At 43.1% G+C, this 15,688-nt stretch overlaps 1 pseudogene; it reads left to right on the top strand.

Annotated features, from left to right (window-relative positions):
- Positions 1 to 3,117: 3,117 nt before the first annotated feature.
- Positions 3,118 to 4,377, top strand: LOC136551323 (uncharacterized; annotated as a pseudogene).
- Positions 4,378 to 15,688: the final 11,311 nt, after the last annotated feature.

Here is a 15,688-nt window from a genome sequence, read left to right as displayed (position 1 = left end):
GTTGCAATGATTACTAGGCACACAACTTGCAAAGTTACTACTCACTAAAAGCTCTCAATCTTGCTACTCTAAAGAGCTCCACTAGATGAACTTAAAATAACAAAGCAAGCTCTCAATTCTAATTACACTAAAGAGCTTGCCACAACTAGTTTGCAAGAATATAAATGAGTGAGTAGGGTGATTATACCGCCGTGTAGAGGAGTGAACCAATCACAAGATGAATACTAAATCAATCACGGGGAGAATACCAAAGGGCAAGAGACAACCAATTTTTCTCCCGAGGTTCACATGCTTGCCGGCACGCTAGTCCTTGTTGTGTCGACCAACGCTTGGTGGTTCGGCGGCTAAGAGGTGTTGCACGAACCTCGTCCACACAATTGGACACCGCAAGAACCTACCCACAAGTGAGGTAACTCAATGACACGAGCAATCCACTAGAATTACATTTCGGCTCTCCGCCGGGGAAGGCACAAGACCCCTCATAACCACAACGATCGGAGCCGGAGACAATCACCAACCTCCACTCAATGATCCTCGCTGCTCCAAGCTGTCTAGGTGGTGGCAACCACCAAGAGTAACAAGTGAATCCTGCAGCGAAACATGAATGCCAAGTGCCACTAGATGCAATCACTCAATCAATGCGCTTGGATTCTCTCCCAATCTCACAATGATGATGAAACAATGATGGAGATGAGTGGGAGGGCTTTGGCTAAGCTCACAAGGTTGATATGTCAATGCAAATGGCCAAGAGAGTGAGCTTGAGCCAGCCATGGGGCTTAAATAGAAGCCCCCACGAAATAGAGCCGTTATACCTCTTCACTGGGCACAACTCGGGGTGACCGGACGCTCCGGTCAGTTCGATCGGGCGCAAGACCCCAGCGTCCGGTCGCCCGATGCTTGCCACATGTCATCGGCTTCAAGCACCGATCGCCCGATCTCAACGGTCAAGTGATGACCGGACGCGTCAGTTAGAAAGTGACCGAACACAGGACCCTAGTGTCCGGTCGTTTCCAGTAAGGTTCCAAAGGTGAAATTTCACGACCGGGCACGTCTGGTCATGCTTGACCGGACTCACCCGGCGTCCGGTTACTCAACGTTTCCTCTGTGCACCTCATGTCAGCACTGACCGGACACACCTAGCCAGCGTCCGGTCACAAGACCGAGACGCGTGCTCACTGCTGCTACTGACTGGACTCTGGACCCAGCGTCCGGTCACTACACCACCAGCGTCTCATCACTCTATGAACCCCTATCTTTTCTGTCTAGGGCGCTGGTGGCACTGTCGGACTATCCGCACTCTACGGGCGGACACTTCACCGGTGAAGTTTCTAACCCTTGCTCAAATGTGCCAACCACCAAGTGTATCACCTTGTGCACATGTGTTAGCATACTTTCACAAATACTGTCAAGGGTGTTAACACTCCACTAGATCCTAAATGCATATGCAATGAGTTAGAGCATCTAGTGGTACTTTGATAACAACATTTCAATATGAGTTTCACCCCTCTTAATAGTACGGCTATCTAACCTAAATGTGATCACACTTGCTAAGTGTCTTGATCACCGAAACAAAATGGCTCCTACTATTTATACCTTTGCCTTGAGCCTTTTGTATTTCTCTTTCTTCTTTTCAAGCTCAAGCATTTGATCATCACCATGCCATCACCATTGTCATGATCTTCGCCATTGCTTCATCACTTGGAGCAGTGCTACCTATCTCATAATCACTTTGATAAACTAGGTTAGCACTTAGGGTTTCATCAATTAACCAAAACCAAACTAGAGCTTTCACCCTGCCGCAGAGCCGAACTGCATCTTCCTTCATCAGCCCGCCTGTTGACTACGCCTCTGTCGGCTCCCCTTCCGCCTGGTATGCCCCCCATCTCCACTATGCTATTCCGCCTGGTATGCCCCCCACCTCCACTCTGTGGGTACTTGGTGAGAGCGAAGCCAGCGGCCTTATCCCATGGCGCCTCACTGAAGTCCAGTTGCTACATCTCTAGCACCATCGACGATTTGAGGGAGGCGAACGGCGATGGGGACAAGCACGAGGACTCAGCAGTGGACTCAAGGCAGGACGAGGACGCATCGTTGGAGGACGGCGAAGAGGAGCAGTTGCTGGTGGGGGTGGACGACGACATGGTAATAGCTGTAGCGGCGGAGGCAAGCTTCTTGGCACCCTTCTTGGACGCGGTGATGTTCTGGCAGAGCGTCTGGAGCTTGGCGTTGACGGATATGCTATGTTATGCTATGCTCTGCTTCTTGGTGTCGATGGATATGCTATGCTATGATCTGCTCTTGGCGCCCTTCTTCTTAGCGCCCCAGTGCCGCTGCTACACGCCACCCACTCTTCTGTCTGCTTTGCTTGTACTTACTCTGCTCTAAATCTAGATATGCTATGCTATGCTCTGTCTGCTCTAAATATGGCGTGTGCTCTGCTTTCCCAAACATAAGGCTCTTGCTTTCTTTTATGTAGCATCTAGCAACATGGCAAGCTCAAGTGAAGCACCTGATTATGATCCCAAGACTGATCCAGCAAGGAAAGCAAAGTCCAATGATCCAGGCTGGAAATATGCCTACTGGTAGGACCCTGCTAGGAGAGACTGGGTGACATGTATCCTGTGTGGAAATGAGGCTTCAGGTGGCATAAAGAGGTTCAAGCAACATTTGGCTGGTGGATATGGAGATATTGTCATTTGTCCAAAAGTTACCACTGAAATCAGGAAAGAGATGGAAGCTTACTTGCAAAAGAAGAGAAGAAGACCTTTGTTCTTGGATGGTATTGAGGAAGAAGATGGGGAAGATGAAGTTGTGGAGGTGGCAGTAGTAGATGTACAAGCAGGAGCATATAGGGGTGCAACACCAAAATTGGCTGCAAAACCAAGTTCTAGGACAGCCACCAAGAGAAGGCATGCTATCTATCAATTCAAGGCTTCAAGACCTAGCAATGGCAATTCAACACCAAAGACAACAAAGTATGTTGTTGCTATGCTTAGAAGAACACCTGAACAGATAGTAGATCAAAGGCGTGCAAAGGACTTTCAACCCACCATTGAGTCCAGCACAAAGACTAAGGAGGAGAAGCAATATGTGGATTTGCAATGGGCACTATGGTTCATGGAGTGTGGTGTATCCTTTAATGCAGCAAATTCAAGGGAATTTGAAATTGCCTATGAGGCAACAACCCAATATAGTTCAGGGTACAAGCCTCCAACTAACCAACAGCTTGGTGAACCTTTGCTTTAAGAATGTGTTAAGGTGACAAGTGCCATGAGGAAGGACCATGAGTAGGCCTGGAAGCAATATGGTTGTACACTAATATCAAACAGATGGACTGATATGAGAGGGCGCCACTTGATTAATTTTCTTGTGAACAACCCTGAGGGAACATACTTTTTGGAGTCAGTTGATGCATCAAGTCAAGTTCATAGTGCAACAATGTTAGCTGATTTGTTACAAGAGAAGATTGAGGACATTGGAAAGGACAATGTTGTTCAAGTTGTGACCGACAATGGCGCTAACTACAAGGCTGCTGGTAAGATTTTGATGGACAGGATTCCCACACTGTTTTGGAGTCCTTGTGCTGCACATTTCTTGGATCTGATGTTGGAAGAAATTGGGAACTTGAAGGCATTTAAGAAACCTATTGCATGTGTTAGGCGTGTCACCATGTTCATTTATAGGCATGGGAGGCTTCTTAGTGCAATGAGGGCTCAAACAGGTGGGAATGATCTTGTTAGGGCAGCAAAGACTCGATTTGCCATATCATTTTTGACATTGAAAAGTTTGTACAAGAACAAGGATGCCTTGAAGAGCTTGTTTGTTAGTGAAGCATGGATTGGGAACAACTTGTGTACAACTACATCAGGTCAACAAGTGCAAGACATTGTGCTATCTACTGAGTTTTGGAACTTAGTAGAAGATTGCCTAAGAGCTTCAGCCCCACTCTTAATTGTTTTGAGGGTTGTTGATGGTGATGAGAAGCCTACAATGCTAGAGGTTACAGCTCTAATGAATCATGCAAAAGATAGGATAAAGCTCAGCTTCAATATATCAACCAAGCAGGGCCTACTCAAGCGTATCATGGACATTATTGAGAAGCGTTGGGTGAACCAAATGGAGCATCCATTGTATGGGGCTGCACTATATTTGAACCCAGGAAAATTTTATCCTCTTGTAAAAGCTAATGATGATGCCACTGTTGGGCAGCTAAGAGGTTGTTTTATTGAAGTGCTTGGAAGAATGATACCAGATGTGGAAACACAAATGAAGATCAATAGGCAGGCCATTGAGTATGAAGAGCAATGTGGAGATGCCTTCTCAAACAAAATGGTAAAGGAAAGCTATGACAAAATGAGTCCTCGTAAGTGTTGTTAACCTCAGCTTGCAAATTTCAGCAACTTAATTGCATTCCAAACTCCTAATATGTGTTGTACTTTTCATCCAGTTAATTGGTGGCGTTCTTATGGTGGCCGAGCCATTGAACTACAAAGACTTGCTAAGCGTACAGTTAGTCTTTGTGCTTCATCATCTGGTTGTGAGAGATGCTGGAGTACCTTCACTTTTGTGAGTATCCTTGTGATTAACAATTTCTATTTAGATGCATATAATCTTATTTTTTGTTTTGCTTCCCATCTGATTTTTTTTGTTTGTAGATGCATACAAAGAAAAGGAATAGGCTGCTGCACAAGAGATTGAATGATATTGTTTTTGTTTCATACAATCGGAAGATGAGAATAAGGTTTCAGCTTATGCGTGAGAAGGCAGGCAAGAAATATGACCCTTTGGTCATTGAGGAGTTTGATTGGGACAATGAATGGGCTGATTCATTGCATGTGCCCATTCTGGGTGCTCGAGGGTCTGATGCTGTTAATGAGCTCACATGGCAGCATGTTGATGAAGCCACCGGTGCATCACAAGCGCTGCAGGGTCGTAATCTTCCTAGGAGAGCTACTGCTATTCAATATTATAGTCATTCAAGAAATGTTCCTGTTCCTGCTACTGGAGATGGAGAAGAGGAAGATGAAGTTGAAGACCCACATGATGATGCGGAAGTGAGCGAGTGTGAAGAAGATGGCAACGTTCTTACTACTGAAGAAGACAAGGCTGCAGATCCTGATGAGTTTGATGATGGATTTTGAGTGCTAAAACAGAGATTTGCACTCCTGCTGATGGATTCTTTTGTGTCCTGCACCCTTACTGTACTTTTGTGTTGTCCTGCACTCCTGTTGTATGGCTTTGGTATAGTTGACTTAATTAGTATGCTTTAGAGTTCAGTACTTCATTCTAAGTTTGTGGACTATTTGAGACAGACTATGATGTCATTTGCCATGCTCATGCATGTACTAATGATTGCTAATTTGTTATCTTGCCTATTGTGTATTGTTTCCTATTTAATTCTCAGCAACCTGATAATGTGTTTGATTGTTGAATTCTTTAATTGTCATGCAGTTTTCTTCAAGGGGTTGGATGCTACATGGGAGAAGAGCTTTTGGAAAGGAAAGAAAGGAACATGGGCTCAAGAATTGGCAACAAACGAGGTATGTATGTGCTGCACTAGTATATAAAATTCTAGCTTACAACGCCTTACAATGTGTGTATGGCGTCGCCTAGGCGTCCGCCACAAACGCCTAGGCATTGTGAAGGGGGTCGGGCGCCGCGCCTCAAAAACATTGCTTTTGACAAGGCCTCTGTAGCAAAACTATCCTTGGAAAAAGAATTAAAGCTGTTGATTTAATTTGAAAGAATAGCAAGACATTCAATATCATATCTGAGTCAGTTTCATATATATCTTGATTTTGTTTGCAGTATGTCTGTCAATGAAGAAAACCTTTATTTTGACTAAGTTTAGTATGTAATAAAGGATAAGCTGAATAAAGGATACACAACTTTGTCTCGATTTGTAGGATCAATATCAATATTACTCATTTTATGGATATGGCAGACTATTTTTTATAGAAATAAGAGCTCCCCAAATTATCTCACCCTAATTTTTCTTAGGTGAACTATTATGTGCAGTCACACATACAAATGAATGAATATTGAGATCGTGTTGTCCTAGTAAGTGCTTTCTTATGGGGATTTTCTCAACCGTGGTCGTATGGTCCCTTCTTAATTATAATGCCATGGGGGTGGTTCTTCCCCCACCAGTCGAGTTTTTTTATTGATGATTAATGGTACCAAATTAGGGAAAAGAGATTAAATATATTATGTGTTCTTTATAGCCAGCTGCATCAAAGAAGTTCGGGAGACAGATTAATACATGCTTGAAGGTTATGGATATGACTGGCCTGAAGCTGTTTGCACTGAGCCAAATAAAGGTGAGCACAAAATCCTCTATTTGTTAAAGTTTTGTCGTGATCTGAATGATAATTTTTATCGCATTTCAGATTCTTTAAGGAATTAACTGGCTTAGTATAGTGGAAGTGGAAATTATTCAAAAAAATCTACCTGTGATGGGGTTTATTTCGCTAAACTGAAATTGAATCCTAAGATTGAGAAGCAATTATAGGTAGTTGCGACTTCATATCCTGGTTGTCTAATAAATGTTCCACCATTAGGATGGTGAGTCTAGATCAGTTTGTTAAGGGTGTGAGCATCCCTAAGTTCAAGTCCTTGACTAGACGTTTCACGTTCCTCTGTCTTCTTAATATAAAGCCACCTCTACCATGCAATCATATGATACAAGGAGTCAAGTGCAATAGTATGTTTGTTTATATTACCTCTACGGTGATGTCAGCATTGATTATTATTCTTGTTCTATGCTCCTCAAAGCGAAGTGATTTATTATAATACTACTTGCAGTCTAATTGGTATTCACCTTCTTATTAGGCTCTGGAAGAGCGAGGTCGAGAAAAATATCTCTTTGTTGAGAGTGTTGATCTTTAATGATGGAGAAGTAGAACAAAATCAAGAGCAGGTGGTTCAAAATCTGCTTTCCTTGGGTTGGGGAGTACATTAGCTCTCCTTTAATCTTCTTCATGACCTTTTTAAAATTTAACGATGTGTTTACCTGGTTTTTTATCGGGTGTAGGCCTGATTATTACCTCTGTGGTTATAGGTATGGAAAGATCTGGTTTACTGCTGGTGCATTTTGCTTAGGCAGAAGGCTGATGAAACATATTGTTGCATGTAGTATATTGAAAATCATCTTGAGCTTTTAGATTTTCTTGCTGGTTGGTAAGGCTTCTGGGTCCACATTAGAGGACATTATTTTGTTTGGATATCTTCTTTTTAATTTTTGCCTTTCCCATCCACGTCCCCGCCCGACACAGCCTTGCACACTGGCGGGCCCCCCTCATCTCTGGCGGCGCTTGTCTCCTCCATGTATCCGTCCGTCAGCCCTCAACTCGTAGAGTCGCAAAGTATCTAATACTTTTGAGGCATGCATACTCGCACCTATTTTTTAAGAAATGTTTCAGTTTTCCTCTGATCTGAACATGAACTGAACATAGCGTTTATTGTACAACTGCCTTACGGTTTTTCTTTTTATTTACAGATTATATATAATAATATTGCTCTGTTTCTTCTAATACCCAATTCTTTGTAGAATCTAATTACTTTGATATCCGGCATCCTGAAGATAGGGAGCTGCTTGTTGATCCTAAGTTGATGTTCGTTGGGAACAAACTAGGAAGGTCCACAAGGGGAAGTAACGATACTTTTGAGGCATGCATGCTCGCACCTAATTTTTCACATGTATGTGGCTACTTTATTGGACTGAATTTCAAGTATCTGCATTAGTTGTTGTTTTAGTTTATTTTCATTTGTCTTTTAGTATGTTTAATTCATATTCAGTAGTCCTGTATTCCTTGTATCTCTGAATAGGTATCGTGATCAAATTGTAACGATAGGTTCTTAACCGTGGAAAAACTCCTGAAGAAAAAGCAACACTTGAAGCCTGTTTCAATCGAGAAGTAAATATAATGTGTAAAATGAAACATGAGAATCTTGTCAAGGTACTTCCTAGTCTGAATGACATGTTTGTGTGGCTACATAGATTGTCATTTTTTTGGACCCTCTCGCATATGTTTATGCACTCATGCAGTTCATTGGAGCTAGGAAGGGACCATTGATGGTGATTGTTATTGAGATACTACCAGGAATGTCACTGAAAACTTATCTGAATAGCATTTGGCCTAGTCAACTAGATACACACATCACACACTACAATTAACTGTGCAATGGACGGTTTACATGCCAATGGCATAATATATAGAAACTTAAAACCGGGTAAGGATGCTCTTCTGGCATTGTACACTATGAACCAGTGATCCTTTAGCACGGATAAGTTTCTTTTATGTTGGCAAAACAGAGGTTACATTGCATAGCATGCTGATATTTTGTTTCCATTTTTTCAGTATTATTGAATCCTTTTGATAGTTGGATTTGTTCCCAGTTTCAAATGCGTATTGACAGTTGAGTGGTGGAGATGGACCTGAGTGCAAGGCACAACTTAAGCTAAGAACTAGACAGGCAAAATAGACTCCACGAGTCGGCACATGCACACTCATGAAACTAGAAGTATGCTGTGGCAAGGGACGATGAAATCTGATAGCTAGAGGGTACATGGTGGCTGGCATCTTTTTAATCTTTCAACAAATTACATATTAATTTTGTCAAAAAAAAATAGAGGTTAGAATATATATTTTTTGGAATTGTAAATAGTAGGGATGCAATATAATCTATTATGCGATCCGTGTGTTTTTAGTATAAAAGTTTTATTAGTCCCTGTAGTAACGCACGAGCACGCTACCTAGTTAGAATAGAAAATAGAAAGGAGAAAAAAGGTCAATTGATTTGGGGATTTCCTCAAAGCCAATTTCTTACCTCCCAGAAACTTACTACTTGTTTTCCCTTTTCCCTTTCCTAATATAATTAGAGTATGTTGCAATAATAATTTTCATCATGATATAAAAGGATCGAGGTATCCTTTATAAATTTGGCTTTCCCTGCATGCGCGCCGACCTTGTCAGTTCGTTGCCTCATGCAGCATGTCATGCGTTCTACAAATACAGCTAGGATCGCTGGGCGCCGCGTTGGCATCCAGAGCACGGGGCTGCAAAATCTAATCCCAAAAGAAAACATTCTTGAAAAAATGAACTGCGCAACTTATCCGGACCAAACGCTTCACACAAACAACAACAATATGGGGAAATATCCGTTATTGTTGTTTCAAAGATGAAACTCTTCCCATCCAGATTTAGACAACTCAACTCTTGTTGGACATTGAAAACTTGAGTAAAGTTGAAGCACCGTATGCTTAGCTATGATGATAAGGTCGTCATTTGTTTGCGAACTGGACTTGCATATTCTGCATCTGGAGTTGCACCGTAAGCCAAACATGTTTCGCAGATCCATGGTGGAAGGCCAGATCCAAGATGAAGCTGCTCTATGGTCAAGCTGGTGCTCGAGATCCATGTTTTCAAAACTGGAGCTCTCTCAAACATACACTTAGCTCCGTCTCTAGAAGATTCACCTTCTCCCTGCTTGGAACAAGCTCCTCCCTTGCAGTGGCGGAGCTCGAAGAGAATTCAAGGAGGGGCCAATAGTATTCAAGTTATCTCTAGTGTGTAAATCTTTATTACTTTCTAAGGATTAAACATAGACATACAATTACTAGGGGGCACATGCCCCCACTTCGGCCTCCACGTAGCTTTGCTACTTCTCCCTCGCCCTTCGGCTGCTTTCCTCCACCGTGGCCAACTGATTCCCCGTCAAAGCAACCATGCCTTGTGAGGAAGCTAGCTGCACATTCAAATCACTCAACTCTCCCTCTAAATGGGCAGCGTCTTCGTTCTTCACCTCTCTTCTTTTTAGGTGATAGGTGTGCATAAGCTCCTAATAGTCCTAAAGCTCCCATGAAAATGAAAGTAGGCACAATGAAGAAAAGGAAGTTGTGCAAAAACGGGTTCTCCTTTCTTGTCGCGAACCTTTGGTTAAATCATTTTCACTACCAATTTTACTTCAAACCGACGGTAAAAGTGCTCTTGGCGAAAATCCTTTCTGTAGTAATGTCTCACAAACACCGCCATGGAAAAATAGGGGTTATTGATGTTTCAAGCTATCACCATCCTAATTCAGACAACTCAAAAGGTGGCTGCTTTATAACTCTTGTTGGCTTTCGAAAACTTAGGTAAAGTTGAAGCACCGTCGTCACTTATTTGCCGAATGGACATAAACATAAACAATCCACTTGTAAGGCGCTGCGATCAAATTTAGAAAGGCGTGGTACGAAGACTGGAGAACGCTGTGTCATGTGGAACAGAATGGGAGAGGATGGTGGCCATCTTTTTTTTTCAAATGCAAGCATGTCAAGGAGCTGTGGAGGTGTGCGTGCCTGGAGAATTGGCGAAAGAAATGCAGTTAGGGAAGGAGAACAGAAGAGGCTGCCGAACTCCATAGCTAGCCTTTGTTGGAAGCAAACTCTGGAGGTCACAACTTTAAACAGGACCAGGCAGCAAGGCGGGAGTTCTCGGAGCAGGGCGACAAAATGACTACGACCTCCACCGGGGCGCCTGAAAATCAATGCTGATGGTGCCTTCAGGGAAGCTGATAAGAATGGAGGATGGGAATATATCATCAGGGACGATGGAAAGCCGAGTGATCCAATCAGGTTCAGGAAGACTCCGCTATGCTTGTAACCCTCTGCATATGGAGCTCCTTGCTTGTGTAGAAGGAGCGAAAGCAGCAGCGGGTTTGGGCATCAGAGACATTGTGCTCGAATCTGATGCAGTCCTAGTGGTGGAAGGTCTCCTCGTCAATCCTTGGTGGTGCAGTACATGAGTTGAAGGAATTACTAGCTGAAAACTTTATTTTATGTAGCACCCAATTTGAAGAACAAGACCACGTACGCATCATATGTGAGCCCAGAAAATTAAATCTCACGTATAACTATAAATAAGGGTAATATCGAAAGACAATGCTTAATATATAACGTACTTAGTATAAAGATGTAACCTTAGATAGCAAACAGCGGAAAGACAACTCCGATCTTCAGGTGAAGACTTCAATTCCGCAGGGACAACTAACTGATTGATCACAAGCTTAATTCCTCCAAATTCCAGCAATCTGGTACCCATCCAGAATTTTTCCAAAATATTGAAAATAAAACAAGCGTAAGTACATATCGTACTCAACAAATATATCATGGGGTTCATTAGGCTCAAAAGACTGACACTGGTTTAACTACGATTAGCTTTTAATTATCACAATTTTAGCAATTGAGTAGCAACTAGTTTATCATCAGTCCATGTAAGCACATGATCAGGTAAACATGAATAATAAATAGCAAAAACAATAATCATTAGTGAGCATCTTTCGTTCCGTTCGCTTGACTGATAAGCCATGGCTGAAAGTACTATTGGCTGATTTATTGTGAGAGAAAAATATTGTTCGTTGGCTGAAAAAGTACGACTTATAAGCCAAGCGAACAGGGCGTTTATCATCAGTATCATCAGTGTTCATCATCTATTCTGTAAGGGTCCAAGGCCGCTCGTGACCATAAGCACGGCTGTTATAACAGTTTTACACTCTGCAGAGATTGTACACTTTTATTGTGAGTCGTGATTTACCCTTTCGTCCGAGGTGATCAACCTCTTGACCCACTACCTAGGAAGATCGGCAGGGTTCACTATGAAGCCTTTCGAAGGTTCGTCTAACAAGTTAGGGCCGCTAGGTTTCCCCATTAATAAGCATGAACTCCCCTTTAAGGATTGACTGACAAAAGACCAAGAAATCAAAATGCACTCAACCTGGCAGGCAAAGGTCATACTTGTCGGCGCCCCTCTTGTGCCATAAAGGTAACAACTGACAAGCTAAAAAAGATTCTCATACTGAGCTAAAGCCAGAGCCATATAGCCCTCACAGCTATACTATAAGTCCCGGATAATCACTTACAGATAAATTCTTAGGGAGATGAATCTAAAGCATCATAAAAACAGCCCAATACTCTAGCCCCCTTGTTTCATGTTGCTAAAAAAGATCTTTTTAGTGTTTATTGCATATACCATTAGTTAAGTTACAAGATCATTGTTCCAGTTGAGCACTAGCATCATACCACCCAATGCAATAACCCAAAGGTGTCAAGGAATCCAGGATATCAAATAGCTAGGAAAATTACTGTGGTTATCGGGGTAGACACATACGGTATGAATTAAAATGATATTAAGTTAAATAGGACAACAAGGATGATCCCATACTATACTTGCCTCAAACTCAGATGCTTCTTCTACTGAATTATAACCTCCAAAGGACTTCTTTTGGATCACCAACTTCTTCTATATCACCAACGTACTTCCTACCGACTAGACAAGATCATAAAGCACCACAGAAGCATCCATGCAATCATATACGAAGAAAACAATAGAAATAAATTATAACAGTACACCATCAGCATAAAATCAAGGTGAAAATTTTGTAAAACGGATCTACGTCTCGCTACGAACACACGGACGCGAAGACCACGAAAATCGGAGCTATAACGAAGAAGTTATGATTTAAACAAGATTTCCTTTAATAAAATAATAGATTAAACCTAACCTCGAATTTCAAAAGTTGAAAATATATTTAATAGTAGGATAAACATGTAGAATACGCAATTACGAATCTAACGGAACTTGAACGGGTCAAAACGGAGTTAAAACAGAGATTTTATGGCTAAAACAAGATCAGTGGCAAAAATGTAAATAGATAAAAGCGTATTTTGGATCTAACCGAGAGAAACTACCCTTTCTGAAAGAGAAAACGTATTTTAAATCTACTAGAAAAAAACTACGCTTTCAGAACAGGAAAACGTATTATGGAAGTACGCCTTGGACTATGGGTTCTATTACGTGAAACTGTAGGGGCTCTTTAGCAAAATGCCAGCTGAAATGGTATCTTCTAATCTGGGCCGTTGATCTAGATTTGGACGGCGCCTAACGCTTGGGGTGTTTCCCACTGGCCGAAAGAGTAGCGCCGGCGACGGCGACCATTGCCGACGACGAGCAACTCACCGGCAAGCACAGAAAACGCCCTACGGGCCGCGATTGTCCGAAATAAAAGCACCAGAAGAAAGAGGGCGGAACGGAGAACTCACCAAGGGCTTCTTGACAACGGGGAATCGAACGGAGAGGGCGTGGGGCTCGATGGGCGGCGGCGGCTTTAGGGATTCGGCGGCGCGGCGAGCTAGGGTGGAGGCGGCGGCTCGCGATAGGGCTAGATGGGGGGCGTGGCACGGTGCTCGGATTTTATAGGGGCAGAGCGGCTTGGAGCGCACGCAAATCGGCAAGGACGGGGCGGCTGCGGACTCTCAGCGACGGCGGAGTTTGGCTCGGGAACGAAAGCAAGGTAGAAGACGGCCGACAAAGCGAGCTTACCTGTCGGTGACGAGATGCGCGGGACCGATCGGCAGAGAGACAGAGCAAGGGAGAGAGAGGAGCGGCTCGAGCAACGCGGCTTGCTGCTGGGCCAGCTTACTTGCTGGGCCGCGTGGGGAAGGGAGCTGGGACAAAAGAGAGGAAAATGGGAGGAAAAAATTCTTTTTTTTCTTTTCTAAATTTCCAAAGCAAATTTTTAAATCCAAATTCAATTCAAATTTAAATCCTTTTGAAAATTTGAATTTTATACAAAGTCACGCATTCCAATAATTCCAATGCACCAGTATGTATGCACCAAAATATTGCTAAGTATTATGATAAATTTTAATTTAATAAAAAAATTTATTTCCTATGTTTTTATGAGCACAAAAATACCAAATTAAATCTTTTTAACTCTATTTCAAAAAGAGCAATTTTTAGGATGTTACATTCTACGTCAGATTAACTATGTTCCACGTGAATGTAATCGGATAGCGCATGAGTTAGCTTCGATCGGAAGCTTGGGTAACGAGGGGATGCCCTCTATGATCGGAGTGCCAGAATGTATAATAAATTTGGTGTCCAGCGATCTAGCTGGTTCGGTTGATTAATGGAATCATGCATTCCTCTAAAAAAAGAACAGTTTTGTACCTAAATGGGAAAGGATACACATGGCCGCTGGCTAGATCTAATGCACCGCAGGTTACTGGCATATAAAATCTGAAAACATTGTTCGCTTGAACTTATCAATTGGCTTATCAGTTACAATCTATAATATTTTTCTCTCACAATAAAACAGCTCCAGTCGGCTTATCAGCCGACTTTAATACCAGCTGAATAGTCCCTAGAAATAGAAACAACTTTGAAGCATTCTGTGAAAATAACATGACAGAAGTATTTTCAGAAGCAAGTACTTGCTCATCTTGGCTATTTTCGCCAAGAGCTGAAAGAAGCGGTCGTAAAATTCTCAATCATACACAACATACTGAGGATAGGTAACCGGGTTGTATGGTTGATCTTTGACTGGTAGGTAAATACTGAGAGTGGTAAAAACAAGTGAAGGAGAGGCAATGCATGGACAAAGAAGCGTCTTGGGCAGCGGTGGGCCGGCCGCCGGCGCCGTGGATGGAGCGGCGGCGGCAGTCTAGAGTGTCGGCTGCGAGCCTGACAAGTAGAATGACACGTTCGTGGTACTCGGGTTATCGGGCCCAATCGAGACGGTTCGATCGATTTAGCTGGAGCTCGGTGGGCCGGGAGTTGTCAGGCTGTAAAGTTATAGTGACACCTGAAGTGGGGCTCAAGCAGGTCCAACCCATAAAGCAGGAGGTGGGCTCTTGTTGGTCCTAAAGGCCCATTAATTGCTCCCCGCAGATTTGGGCTCTGTCACGATAGCCGGTTAGCCACATCCTCCTATTTCCCAATCCCAACCAAAAAAAAGTTACTTCCCCTAAAAAAAGACCAAAAAAAAGTTACTACTACTGTGGCTATTCTCTCTCTCTCAATCAAGCAAAAGAAAAGAAAGAAAATGGAAGGCAACGAAAACAATAGAGGGAGAAGAACGTACTGTCGTCGATTTGGAACAGAAATATTTCGCTGTGGGGATCATCACATCCTACTCTTTCCACAACCAAACACATCGGCTGAGAGATCGTACTATTCCATCCGCTTTTACCCTCAAAACCAAACAGACAGTTGCATTATAGCTAAAGATGGCAACGGGCCCCGATACCCAATATCCGACGGATATTTAATCCATTAGGGGACGGGGATAGGATCATATCTTTACCTGCGGGTATCTAAATGGGCAAGAATCCATCCCCGACGGGTATAGCGGCTACGGGAACATTCCCTGTTTACCCATCCCCGTTACCCGTTGGGAACCCGACTATTTGAGCTGTCATGCGAGTATTAGGCCAAAAGATGCTCAACATAGGTATTTTGACCCAAATTTAAACAATCATATATATAGTTTGTGTGTTCTAGGAACCCTAGTTCAATTTTTCCTCACCATCTCCGCCAGCAGCATAAGCACGCTTGCCTCACGAGCGCTCGTGCCCCTCGCTTCCTCAGTTCGGTCTCTCTGCCACATTTGTTCGTCCTCCTCGCAACCTCGCTCCTTCTCCTCGGCATCTCCGAGACTCCGACACTTATATCCGGGTGAGGAAGAAACGTCTCCGATTGCAAAGCTGCAATCCCAAGTGTCCTTGTTTATCGGGTATACAGTACCCGTCGGGTATCTGTTACCCGACCGATGTCCGACGGGTACAGGGATGGGCAAGAATCTATACCCGAGACAATTAACGGGGACGGGGACGGGATGAATTCTCCGTAGCGAGGAAGAGAACGTTTCG

Source organism: Miscanthus floridulus, chromosome 4 (assembly GCF_019320115.1).
Source record: "Miscanthus floridulus cultivar M001 chromosome 4, ASM1932011v1, whole genome shotgun sequence".
Lineage (NCBI taxonomy): Eukaryota > Viridiplantae > Streptophyta > Magnoliopsida > Poales > Poaceae > Miscanthus > Miscanthus floridulus.
This window is presented reverse-complemented; position numbering and strand designations above follow the sequence as displayed.